At 43.7% G+C, this 25,407-nt stretch overlaps 1 long non-coding RNA gene across 3 annotated transcripts in view; it reads left to right on the forward strand.

The window, feature by feature from the left end:
- Window positions 1-127: 127 nt before the first annotated feature.
- LOC133208387 (uncharacterized) overlaps window positions 128-25,407 on the forward strand; it is a 34,742-nt gene continuing 9,462 nt past the window's right edge. The window contains exons 1-4 of one of the 3 annotated variants that reach the window (XR_009724349.1): window positions 128-219; window positions 543-836; window positions 7,561-7,668; window positions 25,000-25,135. This is a non-coding gene — a long non-coding RNA (uncharacterized LOC133208387). Of the gene's footprint in view, window positions 327-542; window positions 837-7,560; window positions 7,669-24,999; window positions 25,136-25,407 lie in introns of those variants that run through there. The other 2 variants (XR_009724348.1, XR_009724350.1) reach the window with 2 other exon arrangements.

Here is a 25,407-nt window from a genome sequence, read left to right on the forward strand (position 1 = left end):
GGCGCTGGGCGACACACACCACCTCCTGCCCCGCAGGCGGCGGTTGAGCGGCCAACGGCCACCGGGCTCCCCCTAGGGGCGGCGGGGAGCGGGCGGCGGCGGCGTTGCCGGGAGACCGGCCTCAGGGGGGCTGCCTCGGCGCGGCCCGGCAGCTCCTGCGGTGTGGTGCGGGGAGCGCGGCCACCGCTGCACTCCCGGAGTAGCTAGTGGTCGTTCCAGGTGCGGGTCCTTAGGGAGGGGATCCGTGCCTCCCGCAGGAGGGTTAGTGCCCACCAGGAAAGTAAGGTGGCAGCTGGGGGCTGGCACTGAGCTCCATCGGAACTGGGGTTCGGGAGTCTCATGGCTGCTCTTTCAGCATGTGTTATAGCAGTCATAATAATAATACTAAATTCAGCAGTGATCATTGCATGGCCATCCCCTTTTGAAAGCCAGAAGGCTCTGGAATAACGTTAGCTACCTCAAACCATAGCTACCAACACATGGGGCCCATTAGCTCAAATATGATTTCCCCTGAAAAGCTGGTTAATCCAGTCTTCCTGCAGGCAAATTTAGATCGTCGTGCACTTTGCACGCCTGTGAAGTGCAGGATCGGGGCTCTGCGGCCGTGCTGCCATTGAAGATAATGGACAGAAAAGGCAGACCTTCTGGTGTGTGTGCCGTGGTGACTCGTCAAGCGCTGGAAGCATGCCGCAGCTCTCAATCTTCGCCTCAGCCAGTGCAGTGCAAAGGAGAAACAAGCCTCTGCAGAAAACAGGGTATCTGCGACCCGTTGTTCGTGTGTTTGAGAGCATCAGGAAGCTGCTTACCACAGGAATTGGTCGCAGTTATAAGCATTGGTGGGTGGCAAAAAGCTTGAAGGATAGCTTTCATCTTAGAATATATCTACATTGTAAATGCATAAAGAAGAAAAGGTTTGTTGTCTGGCAGGCTGCTCATGAGGTTTTAGGCTGTCATAAGCTTCTGCAGTTTGCTCCTGTCCCATGAAAGTGGCACTTCAAAGCATGTCTCAGAGATTTCTGATAGGTGAATTTCTAGTGACCAGTGAAGCCCTGTCTATTCAGGCCTCAAAGATTGAGCACTAGGTCTGGAATTAGCAGGGTTGGGGGAGAGGAAGGGCCCTAAGAGCCAGCAAAAATTACACTGCTTGCTTTTATTCATGCTGTAGAGAGTACTACCACGTCTGCTCTGAATAACGTCTGTGTTGCCTCGGACTTCAAGTCCCATTACAGGTGATTACAATAATCAAGAGATAACAAATTCATGAATTATCCTACCCAAGTCCTTGTATGAAAGAAAGGGCATCATTTCCGACAGACTGGATGTGGAAAAATTAATTTCCTGGCATCCAAACACAGGAACAGCCATGCTGGTTGAGACAAGTCCATCCAGTCCAATAGCCTGCTTCAAACAACAGCTGATGCCTGGGGAACAGCATAAGAGAGGGGTAAGCACGCAGTGATAGTTCCCTGGCATGCTGTCCCAAACTCCAGCAAGCTGTGGCTCAGGGACTTCCCTGAGACAGATGTGGTATCTTTAAATTTAATAGCCCTTGATGGATTTTTGCTTCCATGAATTTGTGTAATTGCTTTTTGAACTCATATCAATTTTTGACATTGCAGCATCCTGTGACAATTAGTGGCACGCTCCAAAAAAAGCAGGGTGTAAAAGAAGAGCCCTTATTTTGTTTGTTTTGAACAGGCCACCTAATAATTTTATCTGATGCTCCTAGCTCTCTTGTTATGAGAGTCAATTACAATCATTCCCTATTTGCCTTCTTGGTGCCATTCATTATTTCGTAGACTTCTCTCGTATCCCAATCACATTTTCAGTTTTCAGACAGATACTTCTAACCTATTTTGAAATCCTAATACAATAGCCATCCCACATCCTGGACCTTCCTCTGGCTGCAGCATTACTGTTTTTGAGCTAGTGGGCTTGAACATCAGGATGTAGGCATATCAGATGCATTTATACAAGGACGTAGCAGTGTTTTCAGTTCTGTTCCTTCCATACTAAATCCTAAAATTTTATTTGCCTTTTTGAATGCAGCTGGATATGGATCTGGCATTTTCATAAATATATCTAGATTTCATAGCACTTCAAGGATTTAATCTCTGAGATCTAACTAGCTAGTCCAGTACCCTTGGCTCTGTATGTGAAGTTGTCTGTTTTGCTCATTATAGTACACATATCCACACTGAAATTCCTCCTTCATTTTATCACCCGATTACTCAGTATCATGAGATGGTGTTTTTGTCATGTGTCATGTTTTTACTACCATAAATAATATCATGTCACCCACAAGTTTGCTACCTTGCTGTTCATGCCCTTTCTAGAGTATGAGTCCAGCAGATGGATTTGATACCTACTTAGAATTCTGGCAAAACCAGTGGGGTGCTTGCTGAGGGGAGGAAGTAGTGGGTACTTTGACTACTTTTTCTCTTTCCATCAGCACAGTTTACATTTCACCTAGATTTGGATTGAGCCAGCTGCTCCTCAGGGAGGTCCTGAGAGGCTCTCTTTGACCCTGCAGCATATTTGGAGTGATGCTGGTGAAGGCTGGCTGGCATGAAGGCCAGCTGTTAAGCTGACATAACCAATTTATGCTATCTGAGGATCTGGCCAAAGTCATGGACTCCCAAGTGCTAGTCAGCCCATCACAGCAATGGGGACATCTGACACAGTAGTGCGGTAGCCTCAGCTGGACACTGTGGTGGAGGCAGATGGGATGGACTGAGTGGAGCCTTCAGGGCAATCCTGGGTTGAGGGCAAACCTGTGGAGGCAGTGTCCATCCTTTTGCCCACCTGATGGTGGTATCATAATACCTCCCACCACACAAGACCTGACAGGTATGCTTATTATTAATAATGAGCGAGGCTTTTGGAGGCAGGCCTCATGCTTTCTCGCTGCTTGCTGGTGCTGAGTGAGGCTGGTCAGAGCATGCTGCGAGCGGTACTCATGCAGTCAGAGCTGTCCCCGGTGCATCCCCATTCCAGCGTGTCAGCCAAGCGTTTAAGACACCTGCTTCTTTTCGTTCCTGTGCTGGCCATGGACTAATAGGGACAAACAGGAAGAGGACCTAGCAGAATGCAGAAAATAATCATCCTGTGCCAAAAGGGAATGTATGATCAAAACTACAATGGGCAGGCAAGCAGTGAGGCAGTGACCCGAGGCAGCGCAATGTGTCAGGAAGAGAGAGCAGCAGCCCAGGGACAGCAACAGCCCAGAGCCTCAATTTGTAATGACTGTGTGGACCACATGCCAAAAAGTCTCTCCCCACCTCCTTGCTCCAGGGAGCTCTCCTAATGTTCTTAGCCGCTTGGACATCATGAGAAAAAGAGCCTGCATGTTTCTAACACACAGCCTAGGGCATCTGCTCAAGCAGAGAGGCACTGCCGAACCTGCCTCTAACTCAGAGTGCGCTAAACACCTGTGAGTCAGATGATGGGAAATTCTCCCTGTCCTCACAAGTGCAGATGACTTTGAACCTTCTGGGCATTTTAGCAGTTTACCATCTGCACATATAACCTTTTTTCTGAGCACATGGAAGTCTTGTAGGAGGATGTTAAATCCAGGAACCAAAATAAGGAATCATGTTTACACCTGCTACATCTGTTCAAGAATTTCCAGCCTCTATTACGCTTTTGACTTTCCCATTCCCCCTCCTCCTCCCTCCTGTTTGGTCAAATGCCACCATGTTAAAAACAATCCTGTATTTTTCCCCTAAGTTTCTCAGACTTTCTGGTAAATCTTGTGAAAACTTAGCAAATGAAATAAGCTGTGAAATGGTCTAGCTATAGAAACAAGTGCTGCCTGCCGTATCTCTTGCTTATCCAGAATTGTCTGGATACTGGGATTCAATGTGAAGAAAAATGGCACTAACTACCAGAAACATGGGGATTTTAGTTTTTTTAAACTAGAATAAAAATGAACAGTCAAGCCATTTCTGATACAGATGAAATCTTCCTGCAGGCCAGGTGCAATAAAACAATTTAATGAAAAATAGAATTATAGCACACAAAAAAAATCAACACAAAGAACATCGTCTCTGTTAGCAGTTGCCCCAGTCAATAGTAACTGGTTTGTTACAGAAAACACACTAGTATCTGCTGTCAGAGGTGATCTCTTTTGCTGAAAGATTTACCTATATGATTACACCTACCACAAAATCAGAGCCATAGATATGAAACACTTATGAAAAGGAGAAAAGCTGCTTGACTTGTTGGGGGGGATAGCAAAATAGTTTCTGCTGAGCAGAATTCAAAGGAGATTCCTTTTCCTTATTTTTACCAAATTTTATGTTAATATTGTTATTGGAAATATTATACAATATTTCTCAGTGAATCAAGTGCTTTTATTAAAATTATTTCCAGATCAAATTTTTATAAATTTTATAAACGTTCAAATTAGTATGTTGATAAGATGATGCAAAATAGAGCAAGAGATGCAAACAAATATTGGATAAATTCAGACATTTTTCTCTGAGTAATCTATTTTTGATAATGGCTTTTCTCTTGGAAGATTTACACTGGCTTTGTGACTACATGAGCTGGATTATTAATAATATGGGCAAGTTGGCAGTACTGGGAAAAATCCTTTGCTCCCCATCATTTCCTAATAAAGCCCAGTTAATGGAAGAAAAATGCTTTCATGGGTCAGCAGGTAACTAAAGGAAGTGCCATGCAGTGATTGTGGCATTTGGTGTTATGATAGGGCCTCTGTTCCTTTGAATTGCAGCGTGATGCCGATGTGATGCATACTTTCTAAACGGCAAGAGAAATTAACATTATTAAGGTCAATATAGGACATATTTGGAAAGGGCTGAGGCAAGTCCTGTGGTCTTAACTCAGGCAAATTCTCACTGACAGGTCTTGGCCAATACAATCTGCAGGTGTCCACTTTCTTTCAGCATTTAGCCCAGTATTCAACAAGAAGAAAACAGTTCAGTAATTCATTAGGATATGATCATGCCGGGCTGGTTGCTAATTGTTCAAAATACCATTGGAGGCACTCCAGGATGCTGCACAGCACTCCACAGCTGGCAGCCATGGTACACAGGCGGGTATGCCACCCAAATAGAGCTGAATAGCATGGGAGCCGCAGGAGGAAAGCAAAAATCCCTTGCTTCCAAGCCCATGGGAACCTTTCTGTGCTGTGAGCAGGGAGCTGCAGGTGCAGAGGGCTGCAGGCAGGATGAGTGCAATGTGCAACCCCACTGTCTCATGCCGAAGAGAAATGTTAGTGGCAAAATAATTTTACTCCTGGCTGTCAAGTGGGAACTGCGGGGTTCCTCTCCTAACAATGAAAGGCAGACTACTGTGCATTAACAGCCCTGCCGGTGCACAAAGTGGCCTAGCCTGTTATTAAACTGTACAGCTAAAGCTGTTGTTCTCCACTTAGCTGAAAGTGAGTTACCATATTGCAGGTCCCCCAAGACGTTCCCTACCCTTGACATATCCTCTCCCTCACATGAGTGGTAATGACTGGGATCAGATCCTTTAAGCTTCTGTCTGGGTGCTTTACCTTGCTTTAGAGCAGCTTCTTTGAATAGAGAGAGCTGGTCTTTTGTCCTGTCCCCCCCCTTCTCTCTGCTTCCCCCCAACACACACCCCAGCCTTTATTCCTGAAATACTTTTGTGGTCGTAAGGATCTTTCTCTGCAACAAATACAGCCAAGATAACTCAGCTGTCCTCTAAAGCAGGTTGCAGGTGGGGTTCCCATGCACAGCATAGGTTGAATTTTAAATGTATGCAAATAAACATGAGTGTGCTTGATCCCGTAACACAGAAGCATGAGGATTTACTCACTGACAGTTTTTTCATGCACTTTTAAGTTCACATTTTCAAATTTGGCTCTGGAACTAACAGAATTGCAGTAATAACAAGATTTCGGCATCCGGGGAAATTTCACAGCCATACTGAGTAAAGACTTGTGCCTAAAAAGCTGTACAAAGAAGATGTAGATGTATTTTGTTACACACACATTCCTGGTTTGTTTTTTTCTAAGGAAAAGATCTGCTTAGTATTAGTCTCACTTCCTCAGCATAGACTGGATGGCCTTCACACATAGTGCCGTAACAGATAAAATCAGTTCTTTCCCTCGCAGCCTTTCTCTGTCACTGCTTGGCTTTGCTTGCATTGTGCGTATCTAGTCTTGATCTGTCGCTTTCTCCAAGGCCAGAAAAGTAAACTCATCCTCCTGACTCATAGCTCCAGATGGATTCAAGCTCAAACACGCTGTCCCCCTGGAATTTGGCATATGTAGGTTTATATGCCCTAATCAATCAGGCTGATTTCAGTTAATCCTAATCGTCCTATTAGGGTTCCCAGATAGCAACAACAGCAGCTAGAAATCCCCAAGCAGCCTAATTGACTTCATCTAATTACATTCCTTCTTGAGATTTCCATTAAACTACCCCCTGAATTCATTACAGTGGTTGGCTGTAGGTTTTTAGGACTTCTTAAAAAAACGTATGGAATGGCTCGGCTTTAGACAGCCAAAGTAGTTACTATATATATAAGATCTTGCCACCTCCACATAGTAGCTATTTGTCAGTCGCCCTGCTTTAGCATATATCAAATGTGCCATCTAATCACTGTGGGAGATACCAGTTTTGACTTCTGGCACTTAGGCTCATTTCTGCCTATGTGCTGCCTGTGGTTCTTTCCTTATAGCACTGAATGAACTGCACAAGTCAGAGACTGCCAGCTCCTATTAACCTTTCACATAAAGGATTTATAGATATATCTCATTATAAGGTAAGGAGCTGGCATTCATCTCAAAAGCAGTTTGCCTGGAAAAGAATGCTCTTTTGTCAGTATTTACCTTCCTCTGTGCTCTTTCTGTGGTAGTAAATTGTAAACTGCTCAGCCAGGATGGCATCTGTCATAGTGAGGTTTCTTTAGCTAATTTGATCATTTCTTCCATTAAAGTAATGCTCTGGCTTCCCAAATGTTACTAAGCTTTCAGTTCCTGCCATTTGCAAAATGCAGTAATGTAGCCCTGAAACAAGGCATGGCTATCTTCCACCCTTGGAACTTAAAAGAGAGAACTTCCGAGGCAAGGATAAAATTATTGAGCCCAGGCTGGTTTCTTCTGTACATGGAAATGAGACCAGCTTCCATGAAACCTGAGAAGGCTGGAAGCACAGGATTCTTTTCATAGGTGATTCCACACACAGTATGCATGCATATCAATGCTTTGACTGGAGTTCACTTAAGAATGAAAACAAAATACGCACTAGACACTGGAAGACAGGCACTTTGACAACTGTCAGGCTGGAAAGTGCTTTATATGTAAGTCAAGTCGTTGTGTTCAGTCTGTTTGGAAACTGATGCCACTGCTTGCTTTTATGGACAGCTCCTCTACGTGGGAATGACACTGAAATCATTCACACAGAAACTGCCAGATTGATGTCAGTAAGACAGCTGAGTGTTCAGGTTCATTGGAAGGAATACAATACCTTCGCTAAAATAAAATCTTTGACCATGCACAAAGGGAGCAGGTCAGAAAGGAACATACCCTTGCCAAATATTTACTCTTGCATCTCTGCTTCACAGAGGGTGTGTTCCCTTTCAAGGCAGAGTCAAGGACAGTCAAGAACTTCTGTGTGAACAGCACCTGATTGCTGCAGGAAACAACTGTACTTAAGAGAAACAGTGCATGTGGTGAGTTTAACTAAGTTTAAGACTTTGTACATCACAAAGTGATAAAGTGATGCTGGGGGAAGATTATATTTTGCAAAAATATTGATGTTTATACTAGATTAATGGCTGCTTGCCTGTAGAGACAAACGGTGAACAGAGCATTTATCCAAGGTCAGGCTGTGTCTGCATTGCAGACACAATAAGTAACTAGAAAGTTTTGTGCACAAGGATTTGGCCTAAACTGGTATTTCTAAGAGCTGGCTAAGGTTGCTAATTACTTCTCTGAATAACTTTGAACTGACACTTCCTGAATCATTTTCATTCCAGGGGGATTAGTAAATCTTTTTAGTAAAAGGAACACACAACACAACTTATAAAATGCACTTACAAAAACTTCCTATAATAACTGAATGTCAGTTTGGGGCTACTTTTCTTGCTTTTCTTGTTCTCCTTAGGAACTAACATATAAAAGGAAGCTGGGGATGGGAGGAGGGGAAGAAGTAGGAAGGAGGAGGGAGAAAAAGCCAAAAGCAAAGAGAATACAAACTAGGACTGAAGAAACCTTAAGTGCCTTCTCAGAGTTGGAGACAACAGTGACTTTATCAGAGATGCAGACAGTACTTCGTAGGCATTGGGAGAATCAAAGATCTTCCACTTGCCAGAAACACTGGCTGAGGCCCTTCGTATTGTTTCAAGCAAACACAGGCAGGCTTTCTACAAGTGCAGTATACGGTTTTATGCAGCTTAACCTTATGTGAAACACTTGGCTCCTTATATTAAATATTATGCTTTCCAGATTATTTACATGACACAAACAAGGGAGGGTCTCAGTAATTTTGGGGGGTCAGTTTTAGACTCTTTGCGAAAGCACACCTTTGCTGTGTGGCTTGGTTTTAAATTTTAAACATTCTGACTTCAGTCCAGAAAAGTCTGAGCTGACGTGTTTATCCTGCTGATATGCAGAAATTCCACATCTGAAATTCTTCCTTTTCATCAAATGATCAAATGATGTGGTCTAACCCATCTTTTGTCCCTCCTGCTAAAATACAGAACCACACAGAAGAATAGAAAACATGCAAATAAAAAAAGCTCCTGAAGTTGTGAGGAGCAGAAATGGATTATGCTAACTCAGCTAACACTTCTTTTGAAGCACTGATTTCATAGAATCATAGAATAGTTAGGGTTGGAAAGGACCTTAAGATCATCAAGTTCCAACCCCCTTGCCATGGGCAGGGACACCTCGCACTAAACCACGTCACCCAAGGCTCTGTCCAGCCTGGCCTTGAAAAATTTGTTCATCCAGTCACAATTTTCACCTCTCTCTGTGGGTCTGGGCAGGTGTGGGCAGAGGCAGGGTGGGTTTCTGCAGCAAGGTTGACTTCAGTAATGGTGCTAGAGAAACAGGAGGAACAATAAACAGAGAAAAGTGTCTACTTGCCTTTTCTCAGGAAGAAATCTCTGAAAATGTTACACAAAGAAACTGCTCAGTAGGGCTGAAAGCTTCTCAGTGTTTGTTTGGGATTTTTAAGAGCATGTTATTTGTAGGCCCCCAGTACTCAGTTGGGCATAGCTTTTGGGGTCCGAAGCCACATTAGGCAGAAGTGCCTAGATGCTGCGGGAAGCCTCCAGATTTCATCATCCATACTATCTCCTGATGGTACTAGGACAAGTTCTCTACCTGTTTCTGGTTCACCACTCACAGCTGTGCCTACACTCAGAAATGCAACATAGATGCCGACCTATGTGTAGGGAACAGCTGGCTCCCTGGGAAGCCCACGGAAGTCAAGGGGAGGACAACATTAGTGAACGACAGACTACGGGGAGGTCCCCAAAGTGCACTTTTGCTCATCTAGTTAGCCATCAATTTCACCAGCTCAGCGTGTTGGCTGACAGCTCCCTGAGGTTTCTGAAAAACAGGAGGGCACATCGATGCTTTCTGTTGCACCAACTGGGACAACTGGAAAATGGTGACATTCCCAATTTCATGGATACACTACTGCACTACTGTCTTCCTTCCCTTACAAACAAAAGGGCTGCTTTTTTTTTTTTCTCACAGTAATGCTGAGCAGGTCACAATCTAAGGAGGCTAGAGATAGGAAATGGCTTATTCTGCAGGGAGAAGCCAGTGCTTTCTAGGAGAGGGATGGGAAGCTGGGATGCCTTATATATCTGACAGTGGATGCTCAGTGTGATTTTGAGATCCAGGGTGGTTCTGCTGAGGAGGCCAGGTCTGGGGGTGGGCATATCCTCAGTGCTCTCAGACCAGCTGACCAAAACCCCTCAGTGTGAAAATTAATCCTTATCATTTCTTTTCCTTCAGTAGGACTGTCTGTGCACAAAGGCGCTGTGTGAGGGATAAAGGTGAACCCTACAATATCTCTTCCTTTGCTTGTCATATATTTGCTTTACTGAGACGAGCAAGATGAAAGTAAAAATCTCCTGTTCCTGCAACGTGAGCTCAGGGAAAGCTGATCTCACTGTGAGAAAGCATTAGCTTCTTAATTTGTGCTATTGAAACTGTCTGCGGACTTCCATTTGGTCGGGAAAGGAACTCCAAAGTAAAACAACTGCCATGCAGGGGAGGCTGCAGATGGCTCAGTAGTAACACACATACTGTACACCTGCACATGTTTGGCACAGAAGGGTTTGAGTGCAGATTTGTGAGCTAGCCAAGGGAAGACAGATTTATTTTTTGAGGAGGCGGGAAGATCAGATCACCTCCAGGTGCTACCCTGATAAACACGGAGAATAACTCACCAGTCCTCTACAGTTCTTCTCTGATCAACTTTATCCTTGAGATAGGAAATAGAGGGACGGATATGTTATCTGGGAAGTTGTCCAGATTAATTTCCAAGGAAGTTAGATACCCAGCACAGGCCTGCTGTAAATAGGTTATTGGGGTTTTGGTTTCTTCTCCCCCTTTTTTTTTGTTTGAGGGAGGAGGGTGTTTGTTGCTTGTAACAGTATCATAGGCAGTTGGGACACCAGACACAGCTCAAACTTCCCCAGTTCTTTCGTAACTGCAGATTTTGGGACCTGGACGTAGTTTATTAATAGGCAAACCTCTCTTCATTTTGCCTTTTAGGTCTGCTCTGCAAAATGAAATTCAAAGAGGTTTTGTAAAATAACCAAACACTCAACCCTCCTTTATTTTATTCAGAAAAGAAAAACTGCTCCTCCAAAAGTCTGTGTTAGGGGGGAAGCTCTTAGGGTATTTTGCACTAGCTCCAGGAGGCCGAGTTCAGCCTGCAGTACAGGCAACAGCAGCAGGTGTCCTGCAGCTCCTACCCAGAGCCCAGCAGTCAGCAGCAGAAAATGGAAGGTCAGCAAGAACAGCATTAAGTGCTCATCCATATTTCTTCATGCCACGTACCTCTCAGCTACCATGCAGCCCACAGTCCTAGCTGGCTGTACTTTTTAAGGCAGGTATAGCCCAGCTTACTTAGGTTGGACATATCACCAGTGGGGGGCATCACAGTCCCTGAGCTACACTGCTTGGAGCAAATACTGCTACATAGCTCTGAGTTGTTCCACCTGGGTGTGTCCTTCCTTAAAACCTTCTGGAGTTTCTGCCCTGTAAAACAGAAAGGTCTTGAGAGAGGTGCATGCAGAAGGAGAAGGATAAGAAATGCTCATCATTGCTCCTGTTGTTTCAACTAAAGCCCACAGGCAACATGTCTGGGGGTAGAGCAAAGCCCTTCTTTACAAGGTGGTCATAGCAGTTCAATGTTGTTTTTAAAACCAGTGATTAAACTAGTGTAAACCACTGTGTGGTTGCTGTCAGTTCAATTTAGCATTGGCTGGTATGGACGACAGCTTGCATCGATCCTTGTCTGTCTAATCTAAATTGATACAAGCCTGATTTCAAATGAACTAAGCCTGTCTGAAGAGTGTTACACACTTTTTTAAGCTCATGAATTTAAAAGAAAACCTTTGACCAAAAGGCTGCAGGTTTCTCACAAAGACAAAACTCACAGCTCAATACTGATTTTGACAGTTCTCTCATTAACCTTCACTACAGACAACTGAGGAAAGTTATTTAGGGAGCGAATGGTCAATACTTTGCCTAACTAAATATATAACACAGACAACCTAGAAAGAGATACTTATTTTGTGTGACAGCAAGAAGAATGAGAAATGATAAGCCAGAGAATTCATCTAGAATACTTTCTTCATTCTAAGTAAGCGTCTCTATAGACAAAATGAACACCAAAGTAAGCCTAATGCTACATGAAAAGGCAAAGACATTACTTCTTTTTTTTTTTTTTTTTTTTGCATTGTTCTTAAACTCTTCAGAGCACCCAGTTCTTTCTCCTTTCAGCTGAGCAGGACAGACTGCTGATCTCACCCAGCACTGTCACATATCTGGGGCTGAAGGAACCATGCAGTGTTGAACCATATGAACAAAAGTAGAGGAGAGAAGGAGAGAAGAAGCAAACAGGAAATGCAAACACAGAGGACCAGAAGAGTGAGACTGCAAAGAAAGTCTTCTCAAGGGTTTGATTGGCAGCTGATGTGCTTGCCTTGGGAGAAAAGGATTTAGGAAATAACTAGGACAAAAAGGTGTGGTGCACACACAGCTCATGTTCTATGCAATGCTTGTCTGCCAGTGTTCAGGCAGTGCCTGACACAGCCCTCTCTGAGCATAAGCTGTTGTATGTCCACTCCTTCCACATTTTGGGACAGCCGGAAGCAAGTACCTCCAGCCCAGAAGCAGTGAAGCCAAGTCAGCTTGGGTTTACCACTATGCTATTCACCCATCTTGGTAGAGAGACAGATTACTCCAAGCCTAGTTCTCCACTGCACCTTGTTGTGACTATGCAGTCGTACAAAGCGATATCCTCTATGGGATGTAACACATGCAATTGCAGGCACTGGCTCTTAGCAAAACATTTCACCTGCTTCATCTCCTGAAAAGCAGAAGGACTGCTGCATGCATGTGCCTGTGCAGAAGGGAGAGCCAGCCAATTCAAAGTCACATGGATATGCTTTTTAAAGAAAAGTAACAAAGTTCACTTCTTTTCACAATTGTTTTTAATATTTTCCTTTCCAAGTGCTCATCACATGTGTTGGCTTAAGACCACATAATGCAAAACTTTCAAATTGTTCATAGTGCTCAGGCTTCCATGGACATTTATCAAGCACAGCCAGGTAAAATCCAACAACAAGCAGGAAAGAAATGTCAGAAAACATATAATGTTTGCATACCTTAAAATTCCACTGGGGAGAGGGAAAAATAAACTAACAAGTGCAAACAGCAGACCTTCCTGTTCACCGTAGCTGTGTTCCAGCAGACTGGTAGTTCTCACAGCTTCAAGAAGGCTATGTTAACCTGACAGAGACAATGGCTACTATTTCCAGGTGCCAAACTACAACCATCAAACTACAATGTGCCAAACTTCCAGATGCCAAACTACAACCATGCGGTTTGACAGCCAGAAGCACAGTGCTTAGTTAAAACAGACAACTTTTCTCCAGCCTGGCAGAAGTGATAAAATACATCGTGAAACTTCAGAGTGAGCTACTCTCTCTCTCCTACTCCCCTTTTTTGCTATATTTTTCCTCTGGTGGTTGAGGTACCCAGTTGGAACTCCCAAAATAGAGGAAATCCAGGCAGAAGAGCCTATCCAAGCCTATCAGAAGCCTGCTGTTTCACTCAATCAGCAAAGCTTTGCCTCTGGGCTGAGATGTAAAAGTTCTTGGGGTTTTGCACTCCTCCCCCGCAAGGCTTGGCCTGGTTTGCAGTTTTGGAATAAATATGGAATAAAGAGCCTGTCCCTTTAATGCAGAGGAAGTGAGAAGGGCAAAACTGTTCCCAAGAAGTCAGTAAAAGTGGTAATGCCTATTAATGATTGCAGCAGAGTGTTTTTCAGTTGCCCTATTAAAGGAGCTCTTTGTCCTAATAAATACCAACGAAAAAGCTTGCTCTCAGAGCACCTTCCCTGTACTTTATTTATAATGAGCCTTCTAATGAGTACATAGTGTTTATGCTTCCTTGAGAGACTCATCACTCCCTCTCTCAGTCTGTTATTTAACATACAGTACTCCATGAAGGTGTCCCACTTCATCCCCAAAGCCTCCCTAGCCCCTCCCACACACAAACGTTCGTGTAACTGTTTGTTTCAAGGGCATATGCAACTGTGAAGGAAAAGTGAGCGCTGGAAAATAAACAGACATCCCAAATGTTACACCCTGCACAGCAGGAAGAGGAGCAGGAAACCCAAATTGTCAGTATGGCAATGTAGGCCCACCAAGGACAGCTCTAAAGCAGTTCATACATGTCTTCAATCAGGAGAGTTCTTCCATTGGTACTTAAACAGGTATAACCTGTCTGTAACATTGGTAAAATACCTGGTAAACCACGGTAATTTGATTGTGTCAGCTGGGTGTCCTACCCTTGGTAGCTACTACTGACAACAAAAACTAAGAGTGCTCAGCCACTGAGGTTCATAAGTGTCCCCCACTGGTAACAATATGATAAAGCAAACCTGTTCCTCTTTGATGGGTAATTTTAGGGGGATTGTTGAGATAGAGAGGTCACTTGTCAAGAAGCATTTTTGCCAAAGCTCCTCGTGGCTGCAATTTGCCATAGCACATACTGTATCTGGCTGTGTGATTCTATATGTGTGTGATATGAGTTGAATTAGTAACTCTGTGAGGCTTTACATGGTTTTCTCTTGCCGTTTGAAGTCATGCCTTGAGACTGGGGAGTCCTACATGAGACAACCCTAATGTGATCTTGTGAAAGAACAGAAGTAATTTATGTTACCAGGGTGCCTGAGAAAAAAAGGGAGACTATTACAGGGTTGTTCCATTGCCCCAAGCCAGGAGATAGACTCTGAAGACTCTCTTTTATTCTCTGTGTTTTTCTTTTAAGCTTTGAAGCTAAGAGTAAAAGGGTTTCCCATCCTTAAGCGTATCAGTTACCTCTTTCTGAGCCTCTGCAATGCCTTTTTCCACAGGAAACCAAAATCAGGCCGAAGAAGATTACATAAGGAGACTTGGTACCAGTGTTTGACATTGACTCTTTTATTTGCTGTCCATCATAAACAGAACCCCATAAGCATAAAATAATAACAGCAGTAGTCTTTGTGGTATCTAGCACATTGGCATTTAGAAAGTCAAAGTTGTGTTTGGGATTGAGGAATTAATGGAAATAAAAGGGATCTTTGATCTGGAAGCATAAAAGAAAGGTGCTCCTCAAAGAATATTTTTCAGTGCTTCATGCAAGCAGGCAGACTCATGATTCACTTCATCTTGTTTGGAGGGTGCTTCATTGCGTAGCTGAGCTCCAGGGGCAAGGGACGATGGACTCCTGGTCCTCTCACACCTCATCTTGGTCTTTGAAAACTGCACTGACCAGAGAAAGATAGTTCCTAGATCAGACTGGGGTGTCCCATGTAGCAAAGGCTTGAACCTTTTGTTCTCCTGGAAATGAAGCAGCACTGGGAGCACTGAAGCAGCACTGCTTCTGGGAGAGATTTGAGCATAGGCTTGAACCCTCCAGAAAGTGTACAGCCAATTTCTAAACAAGCCAGAACTTGCATACTCTGTTCACATTCAGCTTCAGATGTGACACAATAATCTATCCTGGAGATGACAAAAACCATCTGATCCTTGTCTGGACCATGTTTCCAAGCAAGCAAAGAGAAAATGCTCTGAGGAACAGATGATACCTTGCTGAGAAAATAAAAATATGTCTATGAAGCATCTGCACTCCCAGTGTCTGTTCACCCACTCTACCTTTTCACTTTTCTTTGGATGAGAAATAGGTTTCCCAAGAAACAAAACACCAGAGAGCTCACCTGAAGAGAAGGGAAGATAACTACATTTCTGCCTTTCTTATCAGAGAATGGGACAGTATACCCAAATTTTTGTGAAGGACCTCCAGAGGATTCAGCAAGGTGTGAGGGAGCAATCACAACTATAAACCTCAAAACACAGCCACCCTCAGAGCTCTAGTGGATTTTTCAAACTTAAACTGTGTCCCTCCTTTTAATAACTGGCAATTGTTGCTGATTCAGAGATCATGAGGATGAAATTAGAAATAAGATACACCTTCAGCCTTGATCTGGGACCTTTCTTTCTCATTTTTTGAGAGTTGTGCGTCCGGAGAGGTTTGGATTATACCCACTGCTGTATGAAATGATGGCTCCAGGACAACACTTGAGGGGCTTCAGTCCCTTCCCTTAGGAAGCCAAGTGTGGTGACAAAAGCCCTGCGCACTTTGAGAGATCCCAAACTGTTTTACTTAATGATATTACAGACTGGCAGATATTACAGTGAGCAAATAAGTACACTTAAAGCAAAGTGTGTTTCCTATTCACTTTACAGTCAGGCATATCTAAGGGTCTAAGCGTTGTCATTAGGTTTGGCCACTTTCTAGTATACGTTGCACAACAAGGAGTTGCGTATTACCTTCAGAGCCCACTAAAATTGCACAAGCCCATTTCTATAATAGAAGACACTAAGAATTTCAACAGAAGCAAAAATGTGCTCTAAACCAGTGGCAGAACAGCACTTGAGCATAATATATGCACAGGAAATGTGTATATTTAATGTATGTATATATCTAATGATTTATTTAACCATAAATGATATAAATGAGTTATAAGACTGAAATCCCCCCCCCTTCGTTTTCTTTTTCCCTCAAGAACATGGCTAATGTTTTGGTTGGTCATTATAAACAGCATTTGATCTTAGGCATGTGCATACACACATGTATGTTTTTGTGTGTAATGACATACTCTGAATCATTGAAATGATGGGCAAGTCTCCTACCTCCCAGCTTTTCCCCACAGCATGTTATCTCACAGTTTCATGAAACTTGCCAAGTCCTTCAATACTTGTATACTAGTTATTCTTTCATTACAAATACATCACTTACAACTAATGATTAGTTCATATGAGTGAAGACTGTGACCAGTACCTAGCTCCCAGAATAGCAAGAAAAATTACTCTGGTGGGCTATTTTATCTGACAACATTTACAGTCTCTGTCCAGGAAGATCTGAATTATTAGTAAGGCTAAATGCCTGAAAGAATGGAGTTTGGATTATCTGCATTGAGCAGATCATGTGTTCACAACAGCAGAAGGGTGCTGCTTTCTTACAGCAGCTTTACCAAATGTCCAGTAAATCTTGTACGCAGTAAATAAAATTCTTGCTTTTAAAGATAGTGCTGGGAGGAGTTTATTCTCTCTGGCAATTGAACGTCAACTGTTCCAACTTATCAAAAGAAAAAAGCTGTTTTAATTGCTGTACTACCCAGAAGAAAAGCATCCATTTTAGTATCCATTTTTATCTACAGTGTTCTTCAGGCCAAGATAAACCTTTTTCCATCTAACTGCTACCAGAGGTTGGTTTTTTTCCCCAACAATTAATTTCCATCTGTTTCATCACCTAAGCAAGCACTGAGTAGTCTTTTTTTTTTTATTTTTATTTATTTTAATTTTTAAAGCATGGGTTTTGGCAATGCCTTTCATCTTGTCTAGGTTTTGTATGAAACAACACTTTCCTCTGGAAAGAGGTAGTGGGAAACAGGTGGAAAGGACACAACACCAATTTGCTTTTGCTCTGTTGATTAGAAACGCTAGAAGTAACTGTTCCAACTCTGTCTCACTGTTTCTGCTGTTAGGGTGCTTGAGTGATAAGGAAGAGTTCTTCTTTTCTCCTCCTCCTTCTATCTGGCTGAAAGGGTTATATTTAAATAACGGTTCCCTTAGTCCTGTCTGTTCTGCAAGTTGATGCTAAAGTGGTTGCTTCTTTATTGTTAAAGTAGATAACAGTTTTTAAATGCAGAGCTTTCACAGCAGGCAGCTGAATGGATGGACAGATGGCTGGGTTGTTATTTGGGAGTCCCTGAGCTAGCAACTCCTTAGTCATCAAGGTTCTCCAATTATTGTCATCTCCCACTTACATGTGTCTCCATTGATTCATATCAGTATCACAAAGGGCCATTTGTTGGATTTAACCCTAAGAAACAACTATGGCAGAAATGTACGGAAATAGCAATTTATGATAGCCAGAAGTAGCCCCTATCATTGGAACTAAGATTAGCTATTGCTTTTCTTATTGTAGGTTCAGCAGTTCACAGTAAATGGCATTCAGCATTGATGACCAAAAAAACCCATCAGATGTTTTAACAGCAAGGCATTAGTACAGGCTTCTAAAAACAAGACTGCCAGGGAACAACTTCTTAATCTCATTTGAATTCAAATGCAGCTTTACACATGTTGGTTACATATGGTTTTTTGCATTAAGATGTAAAGTTTATACAAATCTAAGGTGTGAATGGTTCCCCTGAGTGCTGATGACAAATATTCCAGTATCAACACTTAGCTGCTAAGCTTACCTTAAAACTTGCTGGAGTGATAAGCTTCTGGTAATTTCTCTGCCAGCATTAGACAGGAAGCATTGGAGCTTCTGTGCACTTCTCACAGATACTAACTGGAGCTCAGACCATGTATGAACTATCCCTCTCCTGCTGCTAATTTGTGATTAAAGATCCACAACTTGCGAAGTCAGAGCCCAGAATCATTGACGGAATATGAATTAAAAAAAAAAAAAAAAAAAAAAAGCTTGGAAGTCATGTGAGTAGACAGCAACAGTCTTAATTCAAAGGAACCATTAAAGTCAATTAATCCTTCTTGACTGGGACTATAGCTGCAGATCTTTTTCTTTTATTTTAGTATATATTCTGTCAGGAAGAAGATTTCCAACAAAATTCCTATAAAATAAATTGCAAAAGAAGAGAGAAGAAGAAAAAAAATACTAACTTATCCCTACTTTTAAAGGTCTCCTAGATATCTTGATATTTCACTAATGGGTGTAGCAGAGATACGAGAATGCCCAGTTTCCGCAGATAACTTTATCTGGCATAGTCATCACAGTGATCTCAGACCAGACAAGGAGAATAAACAATTGAACTAATAAGGCTTTTCCTTCTGCAATTTCTTTAACTCCTGGTGATCCATAACACTTCTGTGAAAATGATGGAGGCTTTTTAGTAATGGAAATCTAAGTCAGTTTTGTTAGTGAAAACCTGGGGGATTTTAGCCAGAATCACAAGAACACAAATTAATTCTCTGTATCAGATTTCATTACAGGAAAACTTACGGAATATTTCACAGTGGAATCTGAAGGAATGAGTCTGAGCAAATGTTTAATATCAAAATGTCAGTAGAAGAGGCTTTAAAATACGTCATAACAATTAATAATAAATCCCTACATTCGTGTGGTGTTACCCAAAAGTTCAGAAGAAAATAAAATATTGAAAGCTGGTCTCCCATCTCAGACATACAGAAAGTGGCAGAAGTGATACCACTATTTGAAAAATGGTTCTGGAACAGAGGTTGTCCAGAAAACTAGACACAATTTGTTTGATTTCCAGACAAGATATACTACTTGCAACTAAGAACGTAATATAGCAGTATTACGTATATTATGCAGAACGTATATAGCAGTAGCCTGGGGAACACAAAAAAGGACTACAGAGCTCTGGGAGAACCATAGAATAGTTAGGGTTGGAAAGGACCTCAAGATCATCAAGCTCCAACCCCCCTGCCACGGGCAGGGACACCTCGCTCTAAACCATATTACCCAAGGCCTCATCCAACCTGGCCTTGAACACTGCTGGGGATGAAGCATTCACAACCTCCCTGGACAGCCCATTCCAGTGCCTCACCACCCTAACAGGAAAGAATTTCCTCCTTATATCCAATCTAAACTTCCCCTGTTTAAGTTTTAACCCATTACCCCTTGTCCTATCACTACAGTCCCTAATGAAGAGTCCCTCCCCAGCATCCCTATATGCCCCCTTCAGATACTGGAAGGCTGCTATGAGGTCTCCATGCAGCCTTCTCTTCTCCAGGCTGAACAGCCCCAACTTTCTCAGCCGATCTTCATATGGTAGGTGCTTCTGTCCCCTGATCATCCTCGTGGCCCTTCTCTGGACTTGTTCCAACAGATCCATGTCCTTTTTATGTTGAGGACACCAGAACTGCACACAATACTCCAAGTGAGGTCTCACGAGAGCAGAATAAAGGGGCAGGATCACCTCCTTCGACCTGCTGGTCACACTCCTTTTGATGCAGACCAGGATACGGTTGGCTTTCTGGGCTGCAAGTGCACACTGAAGCTGGCTCATGTTCATTTTCTCATCGACCAGCACCCCCAAGTCCTTCTCCGCAGGGCTGCTCTGAATCTCTTCTCTGCCCAGCCTGTAGCTGTGCCTGGGATTGCTCCGACCCAGATGCAGGACCTTGCACTTGGCATGGTTAAACTTCATGAGGTTGGCATCAGCCCACCTCACAAGTGTGTCAAGGTCCATCTGGATGACATTCCTTCCCTCCAACGTATCAACCAAACCACACAGCTTGGTGTCATCAGCAAACTTGCTGAGGGCGCACTCAATCTCACTGTCCATGTCAGCAACAAAGATGTTGAACAAGATCGGTCCCAACACCGATCCCTGAGGGACACCACTCGTTACTGGTCTCCAGCCGGACATTGAGCCATTGACCACAACTCTTTGTGTGCGGCCATCCACCCAGTTCTTTATCCACCAAGTGGTCCATTCATCAAATTGATTTATCTCCAATTTAGAGACAAGAACGTCGTGTGGGACAGTGTTGAACGCTTTACACAAGTCCAGGTAGATGACATCAGCTGCTTTACCGCTGTCCATCAGTTCTGTAGCCCCATCATAGAAGGCCACCAAATTGGTCAGGCAGGATTTCCCCTTGGTGAAGCCCTGCTGGCTGTCACCAAGCACCTTGCTGTTTTTCATGTGCCTTAGCATGCCTTCCAGGAGAATCTGCTCCAAGATTTTGCCAGGCACAGAGGTGAGGCTGACTGGTCTGTAATTGCCTGGGTCATCCATTTTCCCCTTCTTGAAAATGGGGTTATATTTCCCTTTTTCCAGTTGTTGGGAGAGGTGGTTAAGGGCTCTGGAGCTCAGACTGTCTTCTCATCTATTCTCCAGGATACAGGGAGGAATTAAAAAAAACCTAGGAGGATTAGCCAGGTTAATAAATGGTTAAAAGGGTGGTGTCATAGTCAGGGGTTTGGGTGTCTTGAACATGGGACCCAAGTTTTTAGGCCAGGTCTAGCGGGGGCTGGTGGAGCTGGTCCTATAAAGAGGGGCAGTTTTCATAGGTGGCCTGCCAGGTTGGTCAAGAAGGCTTTAAACTAGATGTGTTGGGGGAGGGGGGCATCATTCCATCCCAACACACCCAGTCACTTGCCAGCACCTAGAATAAATGCTTGGACCAATGCAGAGGTATTCCGGCTGCTCCAGGCAATGAGCCGGCTTCATTTGGAGCTCGGCTCAGATGCCTCTATACAAATGCCCGTAGCATGGGGAACAAACAAGAGGAATTAGAGATGTGTGCTCATCTACGGGGGTATGACATTATAGGTATTGCAGAAACATGGTGGGATGGCTCCTATGACTGGAGTGTTGGAATGGAAGGTTACAGACTCTTTAGAAAAGACAGGCCTGGCAGGCGCGGATGGGGAGTTGCCCTTCATGTTAGGGATAGGCTGGAGAGTATGGAACTCTGTCTGGGGGCAGGTGAGCAGTTAACAGAGAGTTTGTGGGTCAGGGTTAAAGGGAAAACAGCAATGGGAGACATTACTGTGGGGATCTGTTATAGACCACCTGATCAAGGAACCTGCGGATGAAGCACTCTATAGGCAGATAGGAAAAGCCTCACACTCACAGGCCCTCATTCTCATGGGTGACTTCAACCACCCTGACATCTGTTGGAATGACAGTACAGCCCGGCACAAGCAATCCAGGAGGTTCCTCAATTGTGTGGAAGACAACTTCCTTCTGCAAGTAATACAGGAACCGACAAGGAGAGGTGCCATGCTTGACCTTGTGCTCATCAACAGGGAAGGGCTAGTTGGAAATGTGATACTGCAGGACAGCCTTGGATGCAATGACCACGAGATGGTTGAATTTGAGATCCTCAGGACAGTGAAAAGAGCATGCAGCAAGCTCACTGCCCTAGACTTCAAAAAAGCAGACTTTGGCCTCTTCAGGAACCTGCTTAGTAAGGTTCCATGGGATATAGCCCTATAGGGCAGGGGGGCCCAAGACTCTTGGTTGGTCTTCAAGGATCACCTGCTGCAAGCTCAGGAGTGTTGCATCCCAACTAGAAGGAAGTGCAGCAGGAGGGCCAGGAGACCTCCGTGGATGGATAAGGAGCTGCTGAGGAAAATTCAAATGAAAAACGAGTTTTATAGAAAGTGGAAGAAATGACAGGCGGCCTGGGAAGAGTACAGGGATGTTGTCCGGGAAGCTATGGACCAGGTTAGGAAAGCTAAGGGCCAGTTAGAATTAAACCTGGCTAGGGATATTAAGGATAACAGGAAGGGATTCTACAGGTACATAGCAAATAAAAAACAGACTAGGGAGAACGTAGGCCCCCTCAGGAAGCACTTGGGTGAACTAGCTACACAGGATTTGGAGAAGGCTGAGGTTCTGAATGACTTCTTTGCCTCGGTCTTCTCTAGCAAAGGCTCTGACCGCACCACCCAAGTCTTGGAAGGCAGACACAGGGACTGTGAGAATGAAGACCTTGGGCCCACTGTAGGAGAGGAATTGGTTCAAGACCATCTTAAAAATCTGAACGTGCACAAGTCCATGGGACCTCATTAAATCCATCCGCGGGTCCTGAAGAAGCTGGTGAATGAAGTTGCTAAGCCACTGGCCATCATATTTGAAAAATTGTGGCAGTCAGGTGAAGTTCCCGATGACTGGAAAAAGGGAAATATAACCCCCATTTTCAAGAAGGGGAAAACGGATGACCCAGGGAATTACAGACCAGTCAGTCTCACCTCTGTGCCTGGCAAAATCTTGGAGCAGATTCTCCTGGAAGGCATGCTAAGGCACATGAAAAACAACAAGGTGCTTGGTGACAGCCAGCATGGTTTCACCAAGGGGAAATCCTGCCTGACCAATTTGGTGGCCTTCTATGTTGGGGCTACAGAACTGATAAACAGCGGTAAAGCAGCTGATGTCATCTACCTGGATTTGTGTAAAGTGTTCGACACTGTCCCACACGACATCCTTGTCTCTAAACTGGAGAGACATCAATTTGATGAATGGACCACTTGGTGGATAAAGAACTGTCTGGAGCTTGCAGCCCAGAAAGGCAACCGTATCCTGGGCTGCATCAAAAGGAGTGTGACCAGCAGGTCGAAGGAGGTAATCCTGCCCCTCTGCTCTTGGGGGACCTCACCTGGAGTATTGTGTGCAGTTGTGGTGTCCTCAGTATAAGAAGGACATGGAACTGTTGGAACAAGACCAGAGAAGGGCCACGAGGATGATCAGGGGACAGAAGCACCTACCATATGAAGATCGGCTGAGAAAGTTGGGGGTGTTCAGCCTGGAGAAGAGAAGGCTGCATGGAGACCTCATAGCAGCCTTCCAGTATCTGAAGGGGGCATATAGGGATGCTGGGGAGGGACTCTTCATTAGGGACTGTAGTGACAGGACAAGGGGTAATGGGTTAAAACTTAAACAGGGGAAGTTTAGATTGGATATAAGGAGGAAATTCTTTCCTGTTAGGGTGGTGAGGCACTGGAATAGGTTGCGCAGGGAGGTTGTGAGTGCTCCATCCCTGGCAGTGTTCAAGACCAGGTTGGACGAGGCCCTGGGTGACATGGTTTAGTGTGAGGGGTCCCTGCCCATGGCAGGGGGGTTGGAACTTGATGATCTTAAGGTCCTTTCCAACCCTAACTATTCTATGATTCTATGACTGGAAAAAGGGAAACACAACCCCCATTTTTAAAAAGGGAAAAAAGGAAGACCCAGGGAACTATAGGTGAGGCAGTCTCACCTTGGTGCCTACCAAGACAATGGAGCAGATACTCCTGGAAATTAAGCTAAGACACATGGAAAATAAGATGATTGGTCACAGCCAACATGGCTTCACTAAGGGCAAATCATGCCTGACAAATTTGGTGGCCTTCCACAACGGAGTTACACCATTGGATAAGGAGTGTGACCAGCAGGTCAAAGGAGGTGTTCCAGTCCCTCCACTCTGTTCTTGTGAGACACCACCTGGAATACTGCGTCCAGCTCTGGGGCCCCCAACACAAGAAGGATATGGGCCTGTTAGAGTGAGTCCAGAGGAAGTCCACAAAGATGATGAGAGGAATGGAGCACCTCTTCTATGGAGACAGGCTAACAATTGGGCTTGTTCAGCCTGGAGAAGAGAGGGTGCCAGGGAGACCTTAGAGCAGCCTTCCAATACTTAAAAAAAAAGTCTCCAGCCTTCAAGAAATCTGGAGAGGGACTTTTTACAAGGGCATGTAGGGACAGAACAAGGGAGAATGACTTTAAACTGACAGTAGATTTCTATGAAATACAAGGAGTACGTTCTTTACTGAGAGGGGTGAGACACTAGAACAGGCTGTCCAGAGAAGTTGTGGATGCTCCATCCTTGGAAGTGTTCAAGGCCAAGTTGGATGGGGCTTTGGGCAACCTGGTCTAGTGGGAGGTGTCCCTGTTCATGGCAGGACGGTTGGAACTAGGTAATGTTTAAGGTCCTTTCCAACACAAACCATTCTGTGATTCTGTGACCAATTTTCACAGTGGAGGGAAGTTTAGTGGAATAACACAATGATGTGTACTGGGATTATATTAATAAGATGAAAAACTGGGTAAATAATGAAGTATGCTGATGATACTCAATAATTCAAGATAGCAAAAATGCAATTTGTCTGCAAAGAATACAGAAACATCTCATGATATTGAGCAACTGGATAATACCAGGGCAAAGTAAATTTAATTCTGACACTTGAGAAATATTGTTGTGGTTTAAGCCCAGGACAATCAGGCATTAGCAAAATAACACCTATGTGTATTCACATATACACAGTGTTATAGCTGAGTTCTTGGTGTTATGTGGACAAGGCTCTCAAAATATCAATTCAGTGGCTATCATCTGCCAGAACAGTGTATAAAGTGTTAGGAATAAGTAGGAAAGAAATCAAGGGCAAAAAAGAAAACATCATTGTGCCAGTGTATAAATGTTTTGCATTGCTCCAACCACCACAAAGAGGAATTACTAGGTTGAGGTGAAGTGCAGAGCAGGTAACTGGGATACATAAAGCTTCCATACAGGAAAAATAAGGTCACATCTACTTTAGAAAGTAATTAGGTGCTGAAGGCTGAGCTGACAGATCAAAGCAATTGATGCTGAGAGCTCTACACCTGAAGGGAAATCATTTCAGGCTAGATTTAGTTCAGTCACCTGGGCTGAATGTCCTTACTACACATGGGGTCCAAAGCTGCCTGTGGAACCAGTCATTGGTTTAGACCCTTCTGTTTCTGGTAGGACTTGTAACATGTTTACAGCAACCCTGAAGCACAGATTTCAGTTTGGTACAGCCAGAGCAACCAAGAAATGAATAGTAAATGAAAGTAATTGCTTCAGACCTCACACTGAATAAAAATGCCAATGTAGATAGAGAGTGGTTGCCTTTTGTTTGTTTATTTGTGGGTTTTTTTAATCAGTCATAGGATTTTCTTGTTCAAGGCAGAAGAAAGGTGATTGGAAAGGGCTATAATAGAGGTCTGTAAAATTAAAGAGTACTTGGGAAGGGTAAACAAGGAACAATGATTCACTCTTTTTTCTAACATCAGAAGTAAAGATGCCAAATGAAATTATCAGGCAACAGGCTTAAAGGAAAAGGAAGTACTTTTTCACACACTGCATAATGAAATTGTGAAACACATTACACAG

The sequence above is a fragment of the Neopsephotus bourkii genome, unplaced genomic scaffold, assembly GCF_033783945.1.
Source record: "Neopsephotus bourkii isolate Nb327-2 ecotype Australia unplaced genomic scaffold, CSIRO-AGI_Nbou_v1 NB_272, whole genome shotgun sequence".
NCBI lineage: Eukaryota > Metazoa > Chordata > Aves > Psittaciformes > Psittacidae > Neopsephotus > Neopsephotus bourkii.